Here is a 21,449-nt window from a genome sequence, read left to right as displayed (position 1 = left end):
ACTCATGTAATCTCTTGCAAAAAAATTGTTTCTCTGATTTGGACAAAGTATGTAGAGTTGAAGGAAGGTATACTCGACTCCCACGTTCTTCTGGGTGTAAGTCATGTCGTATATTCATATCTTACAAATCTTTTCAAATATTGTATCCATCTTTTGATTTTCCATTAATATCCAACAATGTGCCTATTATGCTCTCGCATACATTTTTCTCAGCATGCATGATGTTCAAGTTGTGGTATAATACAAGTTCCTACAATAGAGTAAAAACTTGTCGGTACATAACATAATATACATCAAAGCCTAGCAACTAAACGACATTCATGAAAAAGATGTATGTACCTTTCAATATGGTAAGTCAAATAAGATTGATCGTTTTTTCCACATTCCATTCAACTCTTTTTGTCTCTTTCGTTTTTTCTTCTCAATTTTTCCAAAACAATTTTGGAAATCTTTCAGGTGGGTATCAACTACATTTCCATTTGCAATCTTAGAGCTTGTCATTGTTCAACTTTGTCATCAAACCATGACTTCTTTCTTTTATATACATGAGATGAAGGCAAAAAACCTTTATGACCTATATACACTAATTTCTTACTATGGTACGACCATTAGGAATGTGTGTGCTCCCCACAAATTGGATTTGTCATCTTGTCCTTTGTTGTACAACTAGCAAGATTTCCATAAGCAGGAAAGTCATTGATCGTCCACATAAACACAACTCTCAAATTGAAGTTTGATTTACTTACTACATCATAAACTTCCACTCCATTACATAACAATTTCAGATCATCAATTAATGGTTGCAAATAAATGTCAATATAATTGTTAGGCTGTTTAGGACCAAGAATCAGTAATGTTAGCATTATATTTTCTTTCGACATGCATAACCAAGGAGATAGGTTGTATGTCACAAGCATAACTGACCAACAACTATACCTACTACTAAGGTTAGAAAATGGGTTGAAACTATTAGTTGCAAGACCAAATCTTAAGTTTCGTGGATCATTTGAAAAGTCTGACCACTTTGCATCAATTGAGTCCCATGAAACGCAATCGACTGGATGACGCATCTTCCCATCACTACTTTTGTGGTTCATATGCCATGTTAATAATTCAACTACATCATGCATTTGGAACATTCGTTTCAATCTTGGAATCAATGGAAAATATCTCAACACTTTTGTTGAAACACCCCGTTTCATTCGTTTGTTACGCTTATCTACCTTCCATTGAGAATGCTCACAAATTGGACAACTCTCTAAATCTTTATTCTCTTTCGTAAACAAGCAATAATCATTTGCACAAGCATGGATCTTTTCATATCCTAAATCAAATACTTGTAAGAACTTCTTTACTTCATGAGTAGATTTTGGGATAACGTTGTCAGGGGGTAGCATATCGTGCAATAGCTCTAAAAGACTTGTGGAACTTTTATCAGTTCATCATTAGTAACCTTTATCTTATATAAGGATACTGCAACTAATATTTTTGTGTACAGTGAGGACACAAAGAAGTGTCCGCATCTACAACCTTTTGATTGACATCACTATTTACAAATGGTTCATCAACTTTTTCTTCGCTCATGAAAGAAGTACTACAAAAGGGTTGACCATCAAAACATACATTCTATAGGTACTTCTTCACCATGATGGTACCAAATCCTTTAAGTTGGATCCATACCCTTGATAACCAAATGTTCATAGACAACATCAAAGGTTTGATGATTCATGTTCCTACATGCCTTGCATGGACACAAAATTTTGTCTATCCTACCCAACATGTTCTCTACTTGTTTGACGAAGTTCCATGCTCCCCTCATATATTAATTGGTTTCTCTATTAAAAAAATCCAAGTTCCCAATTAATATAACTAACTATATTAACCTGGAATTAATTCCATATTAATTTGACATTCTCTTACCTATTCAAATGAAGATAATCTTTTTCAAACATTCTTCTTCAAATTATTGCTACAAGAATGCCAAATGTAATTGTTGGATGAGGATACACAATCAAAGATTAAAAGGCCAAACAAAAGTATGTGTTATTAAACTAAAAGTTATGCATTTTTGTAGCTTACCAACTCAACCCAAAGTGAAATCGAGAATACTAGCACAAGGTATACATCAACAAAGTAATAACCATCAAACATATATTAAGAGTTGGGATAATGAGATATTAGCTATTTTTCTCATACTAATTGAGTAATGCTCAAAAAACAAATAAAGCAAACAAGTAATTATAAAAATGCTTCTAGAAGATACTCTGGTAATGAAAGACAATTTGGTAAAAGAAAAAACCTTCAGTTGGTCTTCCTTGTCAAGGAAAGAAAAATTGCTGGAAGAGATAAAATCAATAGAATATAAACCATGTGGCAAGAAAAGAGAATTGAAATGAGAAATCCAAGCCAGGATGGTATGTGAAACATTATATTTTATCATGCAAAGAAGACAGTATACATCAAATGGCGAAACAAGAAACCCAACCCTATTGTAAAAGATCATTTTGGCTATTTTTTTTTATTGAATTTCATTAGAGGCTTTTACTACAAAAAAGAAATAAGTCTTTGATAAAAGTAATCAAGTTATAGAAATTACAAGGCAATAATTTGCCCATTTTACATTGAAACAAATATTCAAATGTGTGCCACTTAAAAACGATAGACAAAAAAGAATAGCTAAAATGAATTTTATCTTGGAGTAAACTAATAGGTCTTCAAAGTCCTAGCATTTCCTGAAAACTCTAGAAGACAACCAAATCCCCAAGTCTAACCAACTAAAGGTTACACCAAACATTTGCCCAATAGTGCAATCGGCCCTCAGAGCAACAATATGATTCAAGAATAGCAAAAATTATTAAAAAAGAATGTTCCATAAAGAACTCCAAGTCTTAAGTTCGTGATAAAAGATTATCATCATATGACCAACCAAGTCCAACTGTCACTATCACTAACAATAAAATACTTGTCTATTTGTCTCCAAGCAAGCCAAGGAATCTATTTGGTTGAAATAAGTCTTTCGCATCACCAGGAATTCTAATGCCAAGGAAGAATTTTGTTAGACCAAACATTGTATCGCCAGTAAGCTACAAATGAAAACCAAATTCATATTTAATAAATTAAGGAACCAAAATGTAAATTTATGTCTCCATGCACATTTAAGCTTCCAGAAGTAACACTAGCAAATTCTATCAACCCTCGAACGACTAAAGATGTGGTTGCAAGAGGTCCATGATGTTTGTATGCATCAACAACTTTTTTCTCGAAATACAAAGCTCCATCATCTGCAAGACAAAGACTTCATCAAATTACTTATATGGAGTAGTTAGTCAAGAACAAAAAAATGTGCAGTTATTAAGAATGCAATGAGAAATTTCCAATTTGGATAATAATCTTTCTCCAAATGTGCACCAAGATAGGAAAGGAAATGTTATTAGGTCCTACAATAATTGAAACTTTGGTAAACAATACTAGACATAATTGACATTTTCCTTTCCATAAGACAAATTCTTACCAACCTTAATTCATACACTAATTATAAAATTACCAGAGATTTCAAATGTTCAAATGTTTTGTGAGATCTATGGGAGAGGAATGTAAATAAAACCTTTAAAGGGTTCGTGAGAACTACGAGTAATGTGTGTTCGCTTATAAGGTTATACATTTCTCTTTGGCATTGATGTCGGCAGACAAGCAAATTCATGCAAGAAGTGAGAACACCATTTGGTTGAATCCAACAAAAGTAAGAACACCTCGGCAAACAAGCAAATTCATGCAATCGCAATGTTATAATTAGATGCTATAAAAAGTCATATTTGTTGTAGTGGAGACAATACAATCTCCTACCATGCTTGATATTGGGGGAACATTTATAGACCAACTACCATATGCTATCATTTCTTTAAGGAATCTTGAAATGTTAAATTGTGAAAGGATATCATCTAGAAATATTTGGCACTCTTTTACTGCTTTATGTGGGAATGATGTTCTTCCTCTCAAAGATTTGAATCTAAGTGATTGCAATCTTGAGGATGAAGATATTCCTGATGATCTTAATTGTCTGTCCTTATTGGAAATTCTTGATCTCAGCAAGAATTCTTTTGTAAGGCTCAAAGATAGTCTCACTCAGCCTATTAACTTAAAAGTATTGTACTTGGATGACTACATTCACCTTCAACCACAACTATTACCAAAGTTTCCTACCAGTTTACAATGTGTGAGAGTACAAAAGACCCGGCACCATATTTCACAAAATGTTCAAGGTAAATATATAATGTTCTTTTTATTCGGTTAAAAATTAAAATTTCATTTTGGTCCTTACAGGTTAGAGTCTACTTAGTTTTTCAATAAATCTTAAACTTAGTCCCTCAAAGAATTTTGATCGAAATTTATTAAATACTGATAATAACTATAGTGTAAATGTTAGTAGATATTAATTTTTTTATTTTGAAAAATCAATAATTAACTAGCAAGGGAGATGAAACTAAAATTTATTAAATGTATGATACTAATTAAAACAGGATACTTGAAAGTGGAGAGACGAAAATTGAACAAAATCCAAAGTACAAGGACTAAAATTGTATCTTTACTTTATTATTATTATTTTGGTCAATAAATTTTGTCTTGAAACTTAAAAGTATAAGATCATAAAGGCAAAATAATCATACTTTCAATTTTTGTTCCATTTTATTTTTCAGATTTAAGCAAATCAACATCTTCACCATCAAATCCTCTGATTGTCACAGAAGTTAAAAGTGTCTCTGATGTTAAAAAAAAAAAAAAAAAAAAGAAAAAAAAAAAAAAGAGAGAGAATAGGTGAATCATATTATGGATAGATACAGATAGATTACTTTTCTTTCCATAACTTCTACATGTTCCAATAATTAGAACTAACATTAACACACTTTAATTTGAGGATGCAGCCTTGAAGGAGTAGATAATATTAATGTCATCATGGGAAAACAGATATCTCAGTCAAGTATTCATTCTAAGTTTAAAGTTTCTGACAAAACTTTGGTTGGAATGAAGGAGCAATTAGAGGACGTACGTGCACTTGTAGACATAAAAGAATCAAACGAAGTATGGTTCTAAGTTCTATAAGCACGAGCCCTGCAGATGTGAAATAAATAAAAGTAGGGAGACTACCCTCATATGGTACAACCTTCCTAATTGATAATAATCTTCTTTTGGTTTCGGATAGAGCAGATATAGACCAAATACTATCAAGAAAGGTTCAAAGGACTATTAAACAAACAAATATTTAGAGGTATGACCCTTGTCAAGATCATCAAGGTCACCATATAACCAAAATAAATAGGAAAAACTCAAAATTTCAAATGAAACACATGCTAGACAAGGAAAATTATCGAATGAAGGAAGAAGACCTGACCACTATAGCATCGTCCAATGAAGCCTAAGATTCTGTGCGACAGTCAGCAACCTGTGCGCAAAAGAAATAGATAAAGTAAGGGCGAATCGTCTAAAACAGAGAGAATCGATTAAAAGAGAGAGATGAACAGAGAAATGAAACGAGAAAAGACCAAGAACTCACAAGCAACGAACTTAGGCACGTTGTGGCGAAGACGATGACGCTGCAACGATGGTTGTTTGGCTGGGCAGATGTCAGAGACGAGGACACCGAGAGAGAGCTATTCTTCGATTATTTTGTTAGAGTTGAGAGAACTGAAAAATTGGGTGAGAGATCTTATATTAGCTTTGAGAGAGTGGCGGAATTGAAATTTTGGAAGGAAAATCTAAAACTAATCTTGCAAGAGAGAGGGAAGTGAAATTTTTTAGGGAAGATGTCACGGGAGACCATGTATAACCTCAATGTTATACTTAGATGTTATAAAAAGTCATATTCGTTGTATTAGATGTAACTATAGGGGCAAAACGGTAATTTTGGTCTAACTATACTTGCGAGTAATTTGTGAAGGGTCTACACGCTATTGATTGGTTATATACAATAGATACAAAAATATATTTGTAGTGCGAAGAGTGCAACTGTCGGTCTTTAATGGAGCGACGAACAAAGTTGGATATTTAATTAAAGAGTTTAATTAACCAAGTACCACTGGAGCTTCAACCTATAGGTCCACAAGGTCTCCTTGGTAGCTCAACTAGGATTATTGAGAATCGAATTAATCTTGGATTGATTTGAATTGTTCAAATTAATTGAAAGAATTAATTATATGTGATATAATTAATATAAATTAATTATATGTGGTATAATTAATGTAATGTATTTGATACATTATAATATAAAGTTTTATTGAAAGGAAATAAATACTTGAATATGATCCAAATATTAATTATATGAATTTGATTCATACACAAACTATAGATTAAATTTAATATGAATTTGATTTATATTCAATACTATAGGTTAAATGAGAGAGTGTCAAACTACATGTTATATTATATTTGATATAATATAAACTATAGGTTATGTTTTATATTAGATATAACATATAGTATAATATATATTATTGTAAGTTAGTTATTATATATATATAAAGTTATGTTTTTAATTTATTTTTTGAATTAAATTAAAGGAGGGAGTTACGAAAATAACTCCTCCCCTTAATTCTCTCTTTTTAATCGTGGAAAGGGGAGCTAGCGCATGACTATTTCTTCATTGTTGATATAGAGAAGATCTCTGTATCTTCAAGGTATCATTTTTTCTACATTTTGTTTCCTCTAAAAAAAAAGAAAATTAAAATTACTCTTTCCTCTCCCAAAATTAAGAAAAGCCCACAAAAATTGCTCCGGTTCTCAACTCTGTAGAGATTAAAGAATATTGAGGCTTCCATCATAGTGGTGTCCAATCAATTGGGATTTAGGTTACTTGCTTTTGGTGTGTTCATGTTCCAAATGAAAGATCAAGGAGGTTCGTGACCAAGGGAGGAATCTGTGAAGAGTAGTGACTTCTAGGGATAATATTTTCTAAACCCTAAATTCTTCTTTGGTCTTATAACATGCTGTATTTTTTAGAATGCATATGATTTCCGTCCTTTGAATTTCTGTTTCTGTAAAATAATTGAGTTGGGAATCTCTTTCTGTTGCAGATGTTCGCTCATCCTTTTAACTTTAACAGTCATTGGTCTTCTAATAATCGAAAGTGGTAGTCGAAGTGATTATCAAAGATGATTTTTGCTAGAGTTCATAGTTGGAGATGGTTGTCGAAGCCTAAAGTTGATCTCATGAAGGTGGTATTGGAGTTGGTCGCTGGAGGTGGTTTTCAGAGCTCAAAGTTGATCGTCGAAGTTGGTTACGAAAAGATGGTCGTTGAAGTTGATCATTGAAGATGATTTTTGTCAGAGTTTGTAGCTAGAAGTGGTTGTTGGAGCCTAAAGTTGATTTCATGAAGGTGGTATAGGAATTGCCAGAGTTTTTTTATCAGAGGTGGTTGTTAAAGCCTGGAGTTGGTCAACGAAGTTGCTCGCTCAAAGGTGATCACTGAAGATGATTTATTGTCGAAGTTTGTAGTTGTAGGTGCAGTTGTTGGAGCCTACGAAGGTGATTGTTCGATTTGGTCATGGAATCTGTTATCGGAAGTGTTGGTTTTTTGGCCCTTAATCCCAAATTAATTAATTTTAATTAATTAATTAATTAATATTTTGATGATAATAAACCTACTTTTATTTATTAATGATTTATATTTTTGAAGTGTCATTGCGTAGAGCTCGGAACAACAATCCCAACACAATTTGAATCAACTATATCGAACCTCAAACGAATAAGATATGACTGAAACAAGTTTAATGGAAAAATCCTGAGCTTATGTCGTGGTATAATTTTTCTCATCAAAGTAGACCAATTTATGCCACTTGGAGCAATGGAGAAGTGACACATGGTGGACTTTTGATTTTTGGATTGGTTTAAAAAGAAAATTAATTTCAAAAGAAAATACATTTAATATTATTTTATGTTTGTATCTGTTGAATGAGAAATTTTGGACCAATCACAAGTTGCCACATCATTTACTAAATTAATAATGAAATTCCAAATCATTAAATTTAGGACCAATTAGAAGTTGACACATGTTTCGAATTGAAGTTGAAGACAAATTTCGATGACGTCATATGGTGTCATCATGACCATTAAATTGGGTAAGATTAATTTAGCCCAATCTAATATATTATCTGGGTTAAAGTCCAGTTAAGCCCAAAAATGGGCTTAATGAGGCCTAAATACCAAAGTAGGCCCAGATCCAAGTAATTGGGCCCAAAGGCTGGGCCCAAATCCATGGGTCCACTAAACCCATGGGTCAATCAGGCCCAAATCTATGGGCCAACTAAACCCATGTGCCAGCCAACCCAAGCCCATAAAGCCCTTCAAAGAGTCCTATAAATAGGGGAGTTCTTCTCATTTCATAGGCAGTAATTCTACATTCAGAGAGCCCAAAGAGAATTCATCGACAAGTAGAAGATTCCCAAGACTTCTGAAGCTGCACTCCTAGAAGACAGAAGACCTTTAAAGACACAAAGACTCTTCCAAGACTTCTACTTCAAGAACGTTCGGTGTCTGTCTTCTTCAAGTCAAGCACATCCACTCAACCGAGAGAGAATCAGAGGATCAAGTACTAGAGATCGAACCACATCGCATCAAATCAACATCAACATCAACACCAACTCAAGTTCAACTCCATAAAATACGTTTCTCCGAAAACCTCGTGTGAATAAATTGGCACGCTCAGTGGGAGATCTCTACCTCTCATCTCCCTCTTAACATCCAAACAAGACAAATGGCACCAAAGAAGATGGTATCCAGAGCTTCCTCCATAAACAACTTTTACACGGGACTTGTCACCCGCAGTCCTCAAGGGAAGTTACGTAGGAGCAAGAGCAAAGCTCCCTCATCGCGCACAACATCTTGAGGCAAATGATGGAGTCCCCACAAGGCAGGGTTGTCATCAAGGAGAACCCCCTGTTTGACAACTCTACTTCCGCATCCAGCAAGCCGAAAAGGGGTTCGCAGCCAGAAGTGATTTATGTCATGATGGTAGATGTAACGGTTGAAGCGGCCATGGCAGGAATGGAAAGGAAGATAAACTTTCTGATGAAAGTTGTCGAGAAGCGAGAGCATGAGATTCCTGCCCTAAGAGAACAGATGCAGTCTCGAGAAGCTGCTGAATCAAGCCAAGCACCCACGATCAAAGCAATTGACAAGGGAAAAATCGTGCTGCAAGAAAACCTGCTGTAACAGTCAGCTTCGATGACCTCTCTGTCAGTCCAACAACTACAAGACATGATCATGACCTCTATAAAGGCTCAGTATGGAGGCCCGACTTAGACTTCCTTCATGTATTCCAAACCATACACCCAAAGGATTGACAACTTGAGAATGTCTACAGGGTATCAACCCCCAAAGTTCTAGTAATTCGACGGAAAAGGCAACTTAAAGCAACACATCGCCCACTTCGTAGAAACATGCAAGAATGCAGGAATAAGGGAAGATCTACTAGTCAAGTAGTTCGTCGGAACCCTTAAAGGAAACGCTTTTGACTAGTACACAGTCTTAGAACCTAAGAGAATTCTTGAATCGCTTCTACAGCACTAGACGCACCGTCAGCATGATGGAGCTGATAAACGCCAAGAAACGGGAAGGGGACCCGGTTATTGACTACGTCAACCGATGGAGGGCTCTGAGTCTGGATTGCAAAGACCGACTCACCGAATTATCCGCTGTGGAAATATGCACGTAGGGTATGCACTGGGAACTCTTGTATATCCTGCAGGGAATAAAGGCCCATACCTTTGAAGAATTGGTGACTCGCACCCACGACATGGAGCTAAGTATCGCCAACAGGGGAACAAAGGATTTCCTGATCCACGAATCGAAGAACAAGAAGAAAGCAAAGGGCACCGAGAAGATTATGAAAGGCACCACGAAGGAATCAATGGTCGTTAATACGATCCCATTGAAGTTTTCTTCGAAAGGGAAAGAGAAGAAGATGGAAAAGAAAGACGAATGAGGCGAAAGATGTCACCTAACTCTAAAGAAGCGACAGGAAAAAGTCTATCCATTTCCCGACTCCGACGTTGTGGATATGCTTGAGCAACTGCTGGAGAACCACCTTATCTAGCTACTAGAATGTAAACGACTGGAACAAGCCGGCAAAGTGAACGATCCCAATTACTATAAGTATCACAGGGTCATTAGCCACCTAGTTGAAAAATGTTTTGTATTGAAGGAGTTGATCCTTAAGCTGGCCCGTGAGAGAAAAATAGAGCTGGATCTAGACGAGATGGTCCAAAAAAATCATGCCTCAGTGACGGTAACTCCAAGCATGTTGGCACTAATCATATGTTATGAAGAAAGTGACAGTTTGGTCCAGTTTGGGACCTTCAAACCTATGGTTGTGCGGTTTCAGCGGGAGGTCCAAGCCACAGATCCTCAAAATAGAGGAGAGCGCGTCGATAATGACGATAACGAAGGTTGTATCCTTATGACACGTCGTAAGAAGAAAAGATTGAACTCTACCCAAAAAGAGTCACACTCTTATTGAAGTTATAGAAGAGGGAGAAAGACACAAAAAAGGAAGGGTAGAAAGAAGGCCTGGAGTCCCAAGGTTGTTAACGAGGGAGACGAGGACGTTTTTCATCCCAGGCGATGGGTGACATTGGCAAATTTCCTCCCGAAGAACTTCTGCGATTGAGGTTCAGAAGAGACTCCATAGGCTACTACATATGATGCTGTCAGTATCGCGGAAGAAGGAGATACCCTCCCAAGCCCATTAAAATCGACAGAAGAGTCAAAGGGCTTATCGTCATTCAGCATAGACGACTTGCTCTCACTCCCACAAAAAGCCAAGACGACCCTTATTGAGGCATTGTTAGAATCCAACGCATCTGCATCGACCTCTACAACATGTGCGTATGCCTCATGTTGTACATCCATAGGCTTCTCAGACGAAGATCTGGTGTTGGGATCCAAATTACATAATAGGCCTTTGTACGTCTCTGGATACATTCGATAACAGAGAGTGAGTCAAATCCTCATCAACAACGGATCCGCTGTCAATATAATACCTAAGACGACTATGAAATAGCTGGGCATACTCATGGAAGAGCTATCAAACGCAAATTAGTGATTCAGGGTTTCAATCAAGGCAGCAAAAGGGCAGTAGGCATGATACGCTTAGAGCTCCTCATTGGCAATCTGAAGGATGATGCGTTGTTTCATGTGATAGACTCAAAGACCACCTACAGGATGCTATTGGGGCACCCTTAGATTCACGGGAATGGTGTGATTACATCAACATTGCATCAATGTTTCAAGTTCTACCAGGATGGGATTAAGAAAGTTGAAGCAGACTCTAATCCGTTTTCTAAGGCTGAATCTCACTTCGCAATTGCGAAAGTTTACCTAAAGAGCAAGAATTCTGGTGAAATAATGCTCGTAGAGACCTCATTGACAAAGAAAATAGTGGATTCTGGTCAAGGTCGCCAATAGACACAGAGAAAGGGACAAGTAGCAAGATACAAGCCTCCGGCCCAAAAGAGAGTGGGACATCCCCCAGTGTTGGAGAGACACCTGTGATGATGGACAAAAAAGCCTCAAAGCCTCCGATTCTACGCTATGTCCCTTTGTCGAGATGGAAGAAGGGGGGTCACCTTTTACGAAATGCTCAAAAGGTTTGTAGGTCGACGACATAGAAATTCTAAAGGAGAGTTTTGTCACACCTCTCACGCCAATAACAAAGCAGGAAGTCCACAAGTTGGAGGCGAAAGTGACATAGTTAAATCTGCTCGAGAAGCGAACTAAAGACGAATTCAATCCCAAGGCTTACAAATTGTTGGCGAAGGTAGGTTATTACTTCACAACTCACATTGAGTTCAAGAGTTTGAAGGTTTATGAGAGAGGAAGTCCACATACGATTCCTGGAGCTACTCGATGCTCAGTCTTTCGAAGGTTGACTTGCCAAATGAAAGAAATGAGGAAATCATCTGTGAGTCGTCGGTGGTGGCGCGATCTTCAGCCTTCGAGAGACTAAGTGCAGTTCCAAAGGAAAGCGAAGGAAAACCCCGTACTCCCATTTTTGATCGCTTGAAGCAGAGAGGGTTGAAGATCCCCTCGACGAATATGTCTCTAATGAGACAAAGGGGAAGGAAAAAACCTGCAGTGACGCCCCTGAAACGACTATAAGAGAGAGGGGGCCGATACCCCGAGCGTCAATTTGGTGACGCCTCAACCTTAAAGACGCTGAAAGGCCATCGAACAAGAAGCCATCAGGAGAGGAAAGAAATGATCGAGAAATCTGTAGTACCCCCCTCTCACGCATGAAGAAAAAGACCTTCGTTACTTGAAACATAAGTGAGGGCTCAATCAAAGTAAAGAGGTGCGATGTTGTCTTCACCAATCCTCAGAATGTAAATTTAGAGCGGGTGGAAGGCGAAACTTCGTGCCACCACATCACCATCACTAAAGAATCTGAAGAAGGTATGACCGAGGAGGAACTGAAGGACGCTCCACAAGGTCTAGAGGATGGTGGTCAATCCACGGTGGCTAGCTAAAAGAGGTGAATCTGGGCACAACAGAGGAGCCGCGTCCGACTTTCATCAGTGTGTCCCTTTCAAAAAGGGAAGGGCGAATACATGAGTTTGCTCACTAAATATAGGGATGTTTTCGCTTGGTCATACAAAGAGATGCTAAGACTAGATCCAAAGGTAGCAGTCCACCATCGCGCGATCAAACAAAGGTGTAGACTCGTTAAGCAGGCTCAACAACACTTCTAGCCGGAACTTATCCTTTAGATTGAGGTTGAAGTCAATAAGCTGATTGAAGTCAAATTCATCTGCGAAGTCAAATACCCAACGTGAATAGCTAACATGGACAGATCATCCAGGTATAACCAAATACGAATGGCCCTTTCAGACGATGAAATGACGACATTTCGAACCCCAAAAGGGATATATTGCTACAAGGTGATGCCTTTCGGGTTGAAGAACTTCGACGCTACTTATTAACGTGCCACGCTGAAGATGTTTGATGATATATTGCACAAACACGTGGAATGCTATGTGGAGGACCTTGTGGTTAAGACCAAGTGCTGATAAGACTACTTGAAAGATCTAAGAGCCGTGTTCGATCGCCTGCGAAAATACCAATTAAAGATGATCCCCCTCAAGTGCACGTTTGGCGTAACTTCAAAAAAATTTCGGGGCTTCATTGTGAGACACCTAGGGATAGAGATAGATCAATCCAAGATCGATGCCATCCAGAAGATGCCAAGGCCAAGGAATCTACATGAGTTAAGAAGCTTACAAGGACATCTGGCCAACATCTGAAGGTTTATTTTTTAACCTGGCAGGGCAGTGTCAACCCTTTTAGAGACTGATGAGAAAGGGAAAAAAATTCGAATGGGATGAGGCCTGCCAAAATGCCTTCGATAGCATAAAGAGGTACCTTATCAGTCCTCCTATCTTAGGAGCCCCAGTAACGCGTAAGTCATTGATACTGTACATCGCAGCGCAAGAAAGATCGCTAGGGGCACTGCTGGCATAAGAAAGAGAGAAGGGAAAAGAACGTGCACTCTACTACTTAAGTAGGACCCTAGACAGAGCTAAGTTCAACTATTCTTCTATTGAGAAGACGTGTTTTGTGCTCTTCTTCACCATAGATAATTTGAGGCACTACATACAAGCCTTCACAGTCCACTTAATCATGAAAGCCGATCCCATCAAATATGTTCTGTCCAAGCTAATCATCTCGGGCCGTTTAGCCGAGTGGGTAATCATGCTTCAACAGTACGACATCATTTATGTACTGCAAAAGGCAGTCAAAGGGCAGGAATTGGTCGACTTCTTGGCAGATCACCCAGTTCCATCAGACTGAAAGTTGAGTGAAGATTTGCCCGACGATGAAGTTCTCTTCACAAAAACCTCAGGGTTGTGGGTCATGTTCTTTGATGGTGCGACATGGAGAAGTGGTGCGGAGGCATGCATCATCCTCATTTCGACAGAAAAGCACATGTTGCCCTATAGCTTCTCACTTGCTGAGTTATGCTCGAACAATGTCGTTGAATACCAAGCCTTGATAATTGGTCTCTAAGTGGCTTTGGAGATTGGGGTGGCTTGCATAGAGATTTTTAGTGACTCAAAGTTGATACTCAATCAACTCTTATGTCAGTATGATGTGATGCATGACGACTTGAAACCTTACTTCATTTACACTCGCCAGTTGATGGAAAAATTCGAAAGTGTGACATTGAAGTATTTCCCAAGGACAGAAAATAAGAAAGTGGACGCCTTGGCAAACCTAGCTACGGCCTTAACAGTCATGGATAATGTACCCTGTAATATATCATTTTGTCGAAGATAGGTTATACCTCCGGTCGGGACTGCATGTGAGAAAATGAATGTGATATCAGTCTACCTAACTGATGAGGAAGATTGACGGCAGCCCATCATAGATTACCTTGAGCATGGAAGGCTCCTAGACGACCCTTGCAATAAAATCGAGGTTCAAAGGAGGGCCGTGTATTTCATTTACTACAAAGAGGTCTTATATAATAGATCCCTTGAAGGACTCTCCCTTCGATGCCTCAGTAAAAAGAAGTCAGCAAAGGCTTTGGAGGAAGCACACTCAGGCGTATGCGGCATACATCAAGCTGGATCAAAGCTACAATTCCAACTGAAAGGAATAGGTTACTATTGGCCGGGGATGATCCAAGACTCAATGGAATACGCAAAGAAGTGCAAAGCTTGTCAATATCACGCGAATTTCATTCATCAACCACTAGAGCCTCTGCATCCGACTATAGCCTCGTGGCCTTTCAGTGCATGGGGGCTTGATCTGGTTGGCCCTATAACACCTAAGTCATCAGTAGGGCACTCTTATATTCTCGCAGCCACTGATTACTTTTCAAGATGGCTGAGGTTGTCGCTCTAAGGGAAGCTAAGAAAGAAAATGTGATGGACTTTATCCGCACTCATATCATTTCTTGGTATGGTATTCCTCATCGAATCATGATGGATAATAAGAGATAATTCTCCAACAGCTTCATGAACAGGTTGTGTGAAGAATTCAAATTCAAGCAGTACAAGTCGTCCATGTATAACGCCGCCACAAATGGGTTGGCAGAGGTATTCAACCAGACGTTGTGCAACCTGGTGAAGAAAATTGTCTCCAAGTCGAAAAGAGATTGGCATGAAAAGATGGGTTGACTACAGAGGACAATGCCAAACTGCATCTCCAAGAGTTGAAAGCACTGGATGAAAACGATTAGAAGCTCAATAAGCGTTGGAACGTTACCAAGCGCGAATGTCTAAAGCCTTTGATAAACTGCAAAGCCTCAATATTTTTAAGTTTGTGATCTAGTGCTCATCGTAAGAAGACCAATTATCACGACAAGACATATGGGAAATAAGTTCATGCCTAAAAGGGATGGGTTCTACGTCGTCAAAGAAGTTTACACAAACAGAGCATACAAGATAGTTAATCAAGACGGGCTAAGAATCGGCCCAATTAATGCTTAGCAAATGTAAAGAAAAAGAAAAAAAGAAAAAAAAATCTTTGTATGAACTACGTTATGACTTGTTCCCCGTCATTTTAAGGGGTACATAGGCAGCTTAAAGAAATTTAAGTTCAGTCACGTGGTCAAAAATATATATGTGTGTGTGTGTGTGTATATATATATATTGATGAGTCCAGTGTAAAAAAAATTAAATAAATAGATAAATAAATAAATAAAAGAAGCAGAAATTTAAAGAAGACTACAAGGCACCAGAGAACATCACTGAGGAAATAAAAAAAATAAAAAAAAAATAAAAAAAAAACTTCCATGTAAGGGATTTCAACACTACAATAGATAAATCTAGTAACTAAAAGAAAGATACAAGGAAAAAAAACTCCTAGGCCACTGCCCATTGATGTACGCCTAATCCAATAAGACAAACGACGTCAAGTCAAGGTACTCAATGATAGTTCCTCAACTCCTACTGCATGGCTTCTAACATCTAACGTAGGATATCCAAAGCCTTGACATATATATCAGAAAGGATTAGGGTGGTCTCGATCTCGTTTATCGCCCCTCGCATCTCCGAGGCCTCAAGCTTATGCCAAGTCAAAAGGCCTTCGCTCTCAGAAATCAGCCGCGATATTTCGGCCCGTTCGGCCCTGATGCTGTCTCTTATACACATCTAGATGTGTATAAGAGACAGATATTTTCTTCATATTAGACTTAGCCTCCTCCAAATGTTGCTTCTTACCTGTTTGAGTTAATTGAGAGGAAAAGGATAGCTAAAACTAATTATACTTCTCCATGTTTAAAAAAATACTCATCTACAAGTTTTCTGAGAGGAGGGAGGTTGGCGCCTCAAATTTCAGAAATAGCTCGAAATATCTCATGAGTTTCTTTCTCTAGATAGAGAACCTTCTCGAAAGGAGTACGCATGATCTTCTTGTGTATAGTCTCCCACATGGCTAATGCCACGTGGTGTCAAATGTCGAAAACCACATTGGCAGCACAAAACTCGAAAACCTCAAGAACGGCTAGGGGTGCTACCCTATTTACTCGCCTCGAGAGCTCATGATCATCTGAACTTGCCAAGACCCTATACGCTTTTCTGAGTTGGAGAACCCTTCCTATTACAGGCACCAAGAGGGAACTAGTTTCCTTGGTTATAGGATCTGAAGCCTCGATGTTCCCAACGACCACCACCTCCTTGGCATGAGGGATGTCACCAGGGATAGCACACACTTGATAGGACCTTGGCATGGGATCCACTGGCAGCGCTTCGGAAGTACCAACTCCCTCAACAGTTGAGTCAGCGACAAAAGGGCCTACTAAAGATTATTCACTTCACGATGCCTCGAGTCCTTGAAGAGAAAGGTTCAAGGGTGACTACAGAAAGTTAAGACTAAATGTAAACTGTATAGTCAAAAAGATGAGATGAGAGAACTTTTTTTTTTTTAAAAAAAAAAAGACGACCTACCAGTAGGTTGAGAGCATTAGAAGCCATTGCATCATTTTGAACCCTCTCAAGAAAATCGATATTCGATGCCCTGTGCTTTTTAGAGGGTCACTTCCAATGACGATCGTCAGTACTACTATGACTATCCTCCTCAATCGATTTGGAAACGTCTTTTTATGCGATCACTGTAGCCTTCTCAGTCAGGCGAAGTTGCTTACCTCTATGGTTGGTCCCTTTAGCTTTGGATAGTCTGGGTGGCTGATAACGGGCATAAATGAATGTTATTACAGTGCTAAGTTATTAAACAATGCAGGTTTGTGTTGATAAAATATGTTAGATTGCGTCCAAAAAGTATTAAGTTCATAACATTGTGGTCGCATGCGTTCATCGCATAAGAATAGTTAAATTTTATATTTTTATGTAGAATATGCGTTGACATAAGGCAGAAAGCGCGATCACAAGAAATCAATGGTCGAGCGAAGCATTACCGCAAGGCTTTGCGGTGATTTATGCTCGTAAATATCTGCTCAAGAAGGATTGCCGCATAGAGCCGACACAACTTGGTGGGTGTATCTGGGTGAAAAGCATAATTAATCACAATGGGACAGAAAGCTGATGACGGTCGAATCCGAATTAAGTTGACAAGTCGCTAACGATAACAAGTACATTCAGCTTTTCGGTGACAAATATTCGGCGCATCAGTAAGAGAATTAAAGCCATCCCATCTATGCAATCATAAGAGAGAAGCTGTCTTTCACCTCGAAGCTCTATAAATACCAAAGGCAATCTTCAGAAAAAGGGGTTCAGCGAGTTCGGATAGTTCGGATACTTAGATAATTTTTCTCCATAATTAGAATAGTCTTGTTCTTAGATTTTATTTTATTTTAAGACGGAAGCGAGAGAAGCGAGATTGTGTCGATAGATCGTTCCAGTGAGCTTGGAAAAGTGCTAGAAGTGTCGAGATCAGAGAGAGGGTCAGCTCCTGTGGAAGCAGGATTATGTTTTGAATAGAATAGAGTTGACAGTGTAAAGGCCTTGGGAAGCAAGAGATTGCTACCAGACTCTCTATCATTATCTTCCATTATCATTTTGTACTCAATCTTATCTATAGAAATGGAATTTACTTCTTTATATCTGTTCACTCTCTGTTTAATATGCATGAGTAGCTAAATCTGTCGAATGGGTTGAGAAGTACTTAGCTAGCTTAACTGGGGATATTCACTCTATGCGATTATCTTGTATTATGTATACTTCATTCGTCCATTAGAGATACTCGGGAGGATAGTCTAAGGATAGGATCTAGGCTTGAAAAAGTTAGGTTAGAATCTAGGCTAGGGAGAGTCAGATTAGAATGCATAATCAAGAGATAGGAGCTTAGGAATAAGCATTGTTTGCTGTTAACGCATCGCATGTATCCTAACGATAGGATATGATTGTGTGCAGTCACCTTGTCGTTGTGTGCATCTTGCATCATCGCATAGAAAAAGAGTAGAGACTTAGGAATAAGCTTTATGGGCATTGTTGCATTCAACACATGCGTCCTAGAATTAGGAGCACCGCATTTGCATTGGAAAATGATCTGTTGTCGTATGAGTGTAGCATGATCGCATAGTTTGATCATTCCCGGGAAATGCTAGCGAAAGACCTTCTCAACCCGTTCCTCCGCATACTCAGTTTATCTACCGCATAATTGAACTTTTCTCAAATCTGCCGCATACATTTATTTTTACACCGCAAACAACAACACAAACAACTATTTGAATTATTTGGCTGCCGCAAGGTCTTCTTAGAAATTATCACCACATACTGTTTTCCCTAGTCCCTGAGTTCGACCCTGGACTTACTAAGAAACTCAGTGGGGTTTATATTTGGATTCTGCTGAAAAAACTTGTTGCTCAACGCATTTCTATCACCGCATCTCATTCTATAATTTCACTTCAGAAAATAACGCATCAAGTTTTTGGCGTCGTTGCTGGGGACTTCATAAATCAGTGTGCTAACGGTAATTTTTCTGATTTCTTTTCAGCTCTCAATCTCTGGCGAATTACAACCCAGAGATTGAGAGGACATTCAGACAGAGACTAAGAAACAGTCGCCAACAACAACCAGATAAAGATGATATAAATGAGCAGCTTGGAAACGGAGCACCAAACGAAAACAACGTCATGGCGAATCCAATCCTACTAGCAAATGATCGCAATAGGCCCATTCGGAACTATGCATCGCCAAACCTCTACGATTTCTCTCCAAAAATCATGAGGCCTGCCCTTGATAGATCCTGATTCGAAATAAAACTGGTGATGCTGCAGATGATCCAGACTGTAGGACAGTTCGGAGGAAGGCGTGGCGAGGACCCGCACGCCCACCTCCGGAGCTTCATAAAAATCTGCAACACTTTTGTGTTTCCGAATATCTCCACCGAGGAAGTTCGACTCACTTTGTTCCCATTTTCCTTATTCGATCAAGCGAGAAAATGGGCGTATTCTCTCGAACCGGGGGAAATAACTTCGTGGGAACAAATGGTGAAAAAGTTTATGAAGAAGTATTTTCGCACCAACCGAGAATACTAGGAGAAGGAAATTAATAACAAATTTTGAACAAAACGAAATCGCTCAGCGATGCTTGGGCGAGGTTCAAGAGGCTAGTAAGAGACTGTCACATAATCGCTTCACCAAATTGCTGCAGACGAGATTTTTTTATCAAGGTCTGAAACCCTGCTTCGCAGAACGCTGCCAATGCGACAGCAGTTGGGTTCTTTGACAAAAACAATGAGGAGAGGTCAAAAGGTATACTTGATCGTCATTTTCTAAATAACATCACAAGGATTTGGCAGGAAAGCGATCAAAAGATTAAGAATTATAGTGACGCAAACAATGGAGGCCATCGCATCCCTCTTGAAATAACTTGTTGAAAATACAAGTTATTTATTGCCACCTTATCTAGATATATGCAACCTAAAGTATAGTAAATATGCACATATTGTATGAAAAATCAGCCTAGTATGTAATATAATTAGCTAAATGTTTGCAATTTACACCAATTAATACCATAAAGATGGAAGACAAGCTGAACATTTACTCTGTTTGTACAGGAGACCAAGTTCATCGCTTAGCGCTCAAAGCTGCACGCAGAAACTGATCAACGCATCTCTTCACATTAGGCGCCGTCAATCATACAATGAAGAGACGATTACCGCAATGACGGCGCAACGCGACAGTTCGATCCAGGCGAAAGAGCTGTGTGTGCAACCGCATGCGGTTCCATAAAAAAACACTGCTATGCAATTCCCATGATTGAAAGATGCAGTCTGAGCAAAACGCAAAAGCAAGAGGATTGAGACACTGTGTGCATACTAACGGTTATGCAGAATTGACGGTCTGATTGCATAAAAGAAGGAATATATCATCCCTCCATCTTGTCATAAAAAAAAAAAAAGCAAATAACCATTGACAATCATAGTGGGACCCACAAGGGCCGCGAAGTCAAAAAAGATCTGCACACTATAAAATACCATAGAGATTTCAGAGAAAAAGAATGCCTACGGGATACGGGGTAAATGCTGCAAAACTGTTGAGAGAAAAGGCTGAGCTGAGTGCTTAAGTGAAGAAATCCGGGAAGAAGCGAGATAAGACCGAGAGGTAAATCTCAGAACTAATCTGCCAAACACCCAACTGAAAGCTCTGTGCAAAGATCCCTACTATCAGTAGAGCAAGCCTGAGAGGGAAGCTCTTCCTACCATCAAATCCATCCTACCCAGCAAGCAGATCTCCATCGAATCAGTGCCAAGACATTGGCACTTGTTTGTATCTGTTCTATCTCTTTCATCATTGTATTTCACTTTCTCATTCTCTTTTCATTCACACACCATGTATCAAATGCTTAATAGAGATATTAAATGTTTCGATATCTTTCATTTATCATTTTCTGTCTATTTCCGTTCACCCATCAATCACTTTCTTTATGATATCTTCTTAATTCCCTGATAAGCAATATGAATTAACCAAGTACTTAATATGTGTTAAAGATATAAAATGCGTTTAGCTAAGGCATGTTAGATGACATCTTCACCTGTGAGAGCAGAAGTGAAGATGCCATTCTGATCTATCGAGAGAAGGTTAGAAGAATGTGTTAACTAAAGCAAGTAGTACTTCCAGACATGGAAGCAATCTTGCGTTCATTACATTAGTCTTTGTTTCACCACAGATATGTGGGAGTGCGGCCGATCACTGAAAGATGTACGCAAGATAAGAGCGGAACAACATTTGTAGCTTCAACGCAATTGAGAACTTGCGTTGTGTATATTATTTGTCTTTCTCTTTCTATTCTGTTCATAAGACTTGCCACCGCATTCCACGTCTTTGCATAACTTTCACAACCAGCCTTGACCCCAGCATCTTGTAACATGAAACATGTATCTTGTATCATCTAGCTTAGGTTTATTGTATTTCATTTTATTATCGCATCTTTACTGCTTTACTTTATTTTATCGCAATTTATACACATGTACAAACACATTTTTAAAGATTGAAAACC

At 38.5% G+C, this 21,449-nt stretch overlaps 1 long non-coding RNA gene across 1 annotated transcript; it reads right to left on the bottom strand.

Moving 5' to 3' along the window:
* Positions 1 to 2,851: 2,851 nt before the first annotated feature.
* On the bottom strand, positions 2,852 to 5,792 carry LOC120071612. The gene is made up of 3 exons (XR_005480301.1): positions 5,549 to 5,792; positions 5,387 to 5,437; positions 2,852 to 3,281 (listed from the first exon to the last, which is right to left on the bottom strand). It is a non-coding gene; the product is annotated as an uncharacterized LOC120071612 (long non-coding RNA).
* Positions 5,793 to 21,449: the final 15,657 nt, after the last annotated feature.

The sequence above is a fragment of the Benincasa hispida genome, chromosome 2 (genome assembly GCF_009727055.1).
Source record: "Benincasa hispida cultivar B227 chromosome 2, ASM972705v1, whole genome shotgun sequence".
Taxonomy (NCBI): domain Eukaryota; kingdom Viridiplantae; phylum Streptophyta; class Magnoliopsida; order Cucurbitales; family Cucurbitaceae; genus Benincasa; species Benincasa hispida.
The sequence above is the reverse complement of the archived record's forward strand: the minus strand, read 5'-3'. Positions and strand labels throughout refer to the sequence as shown.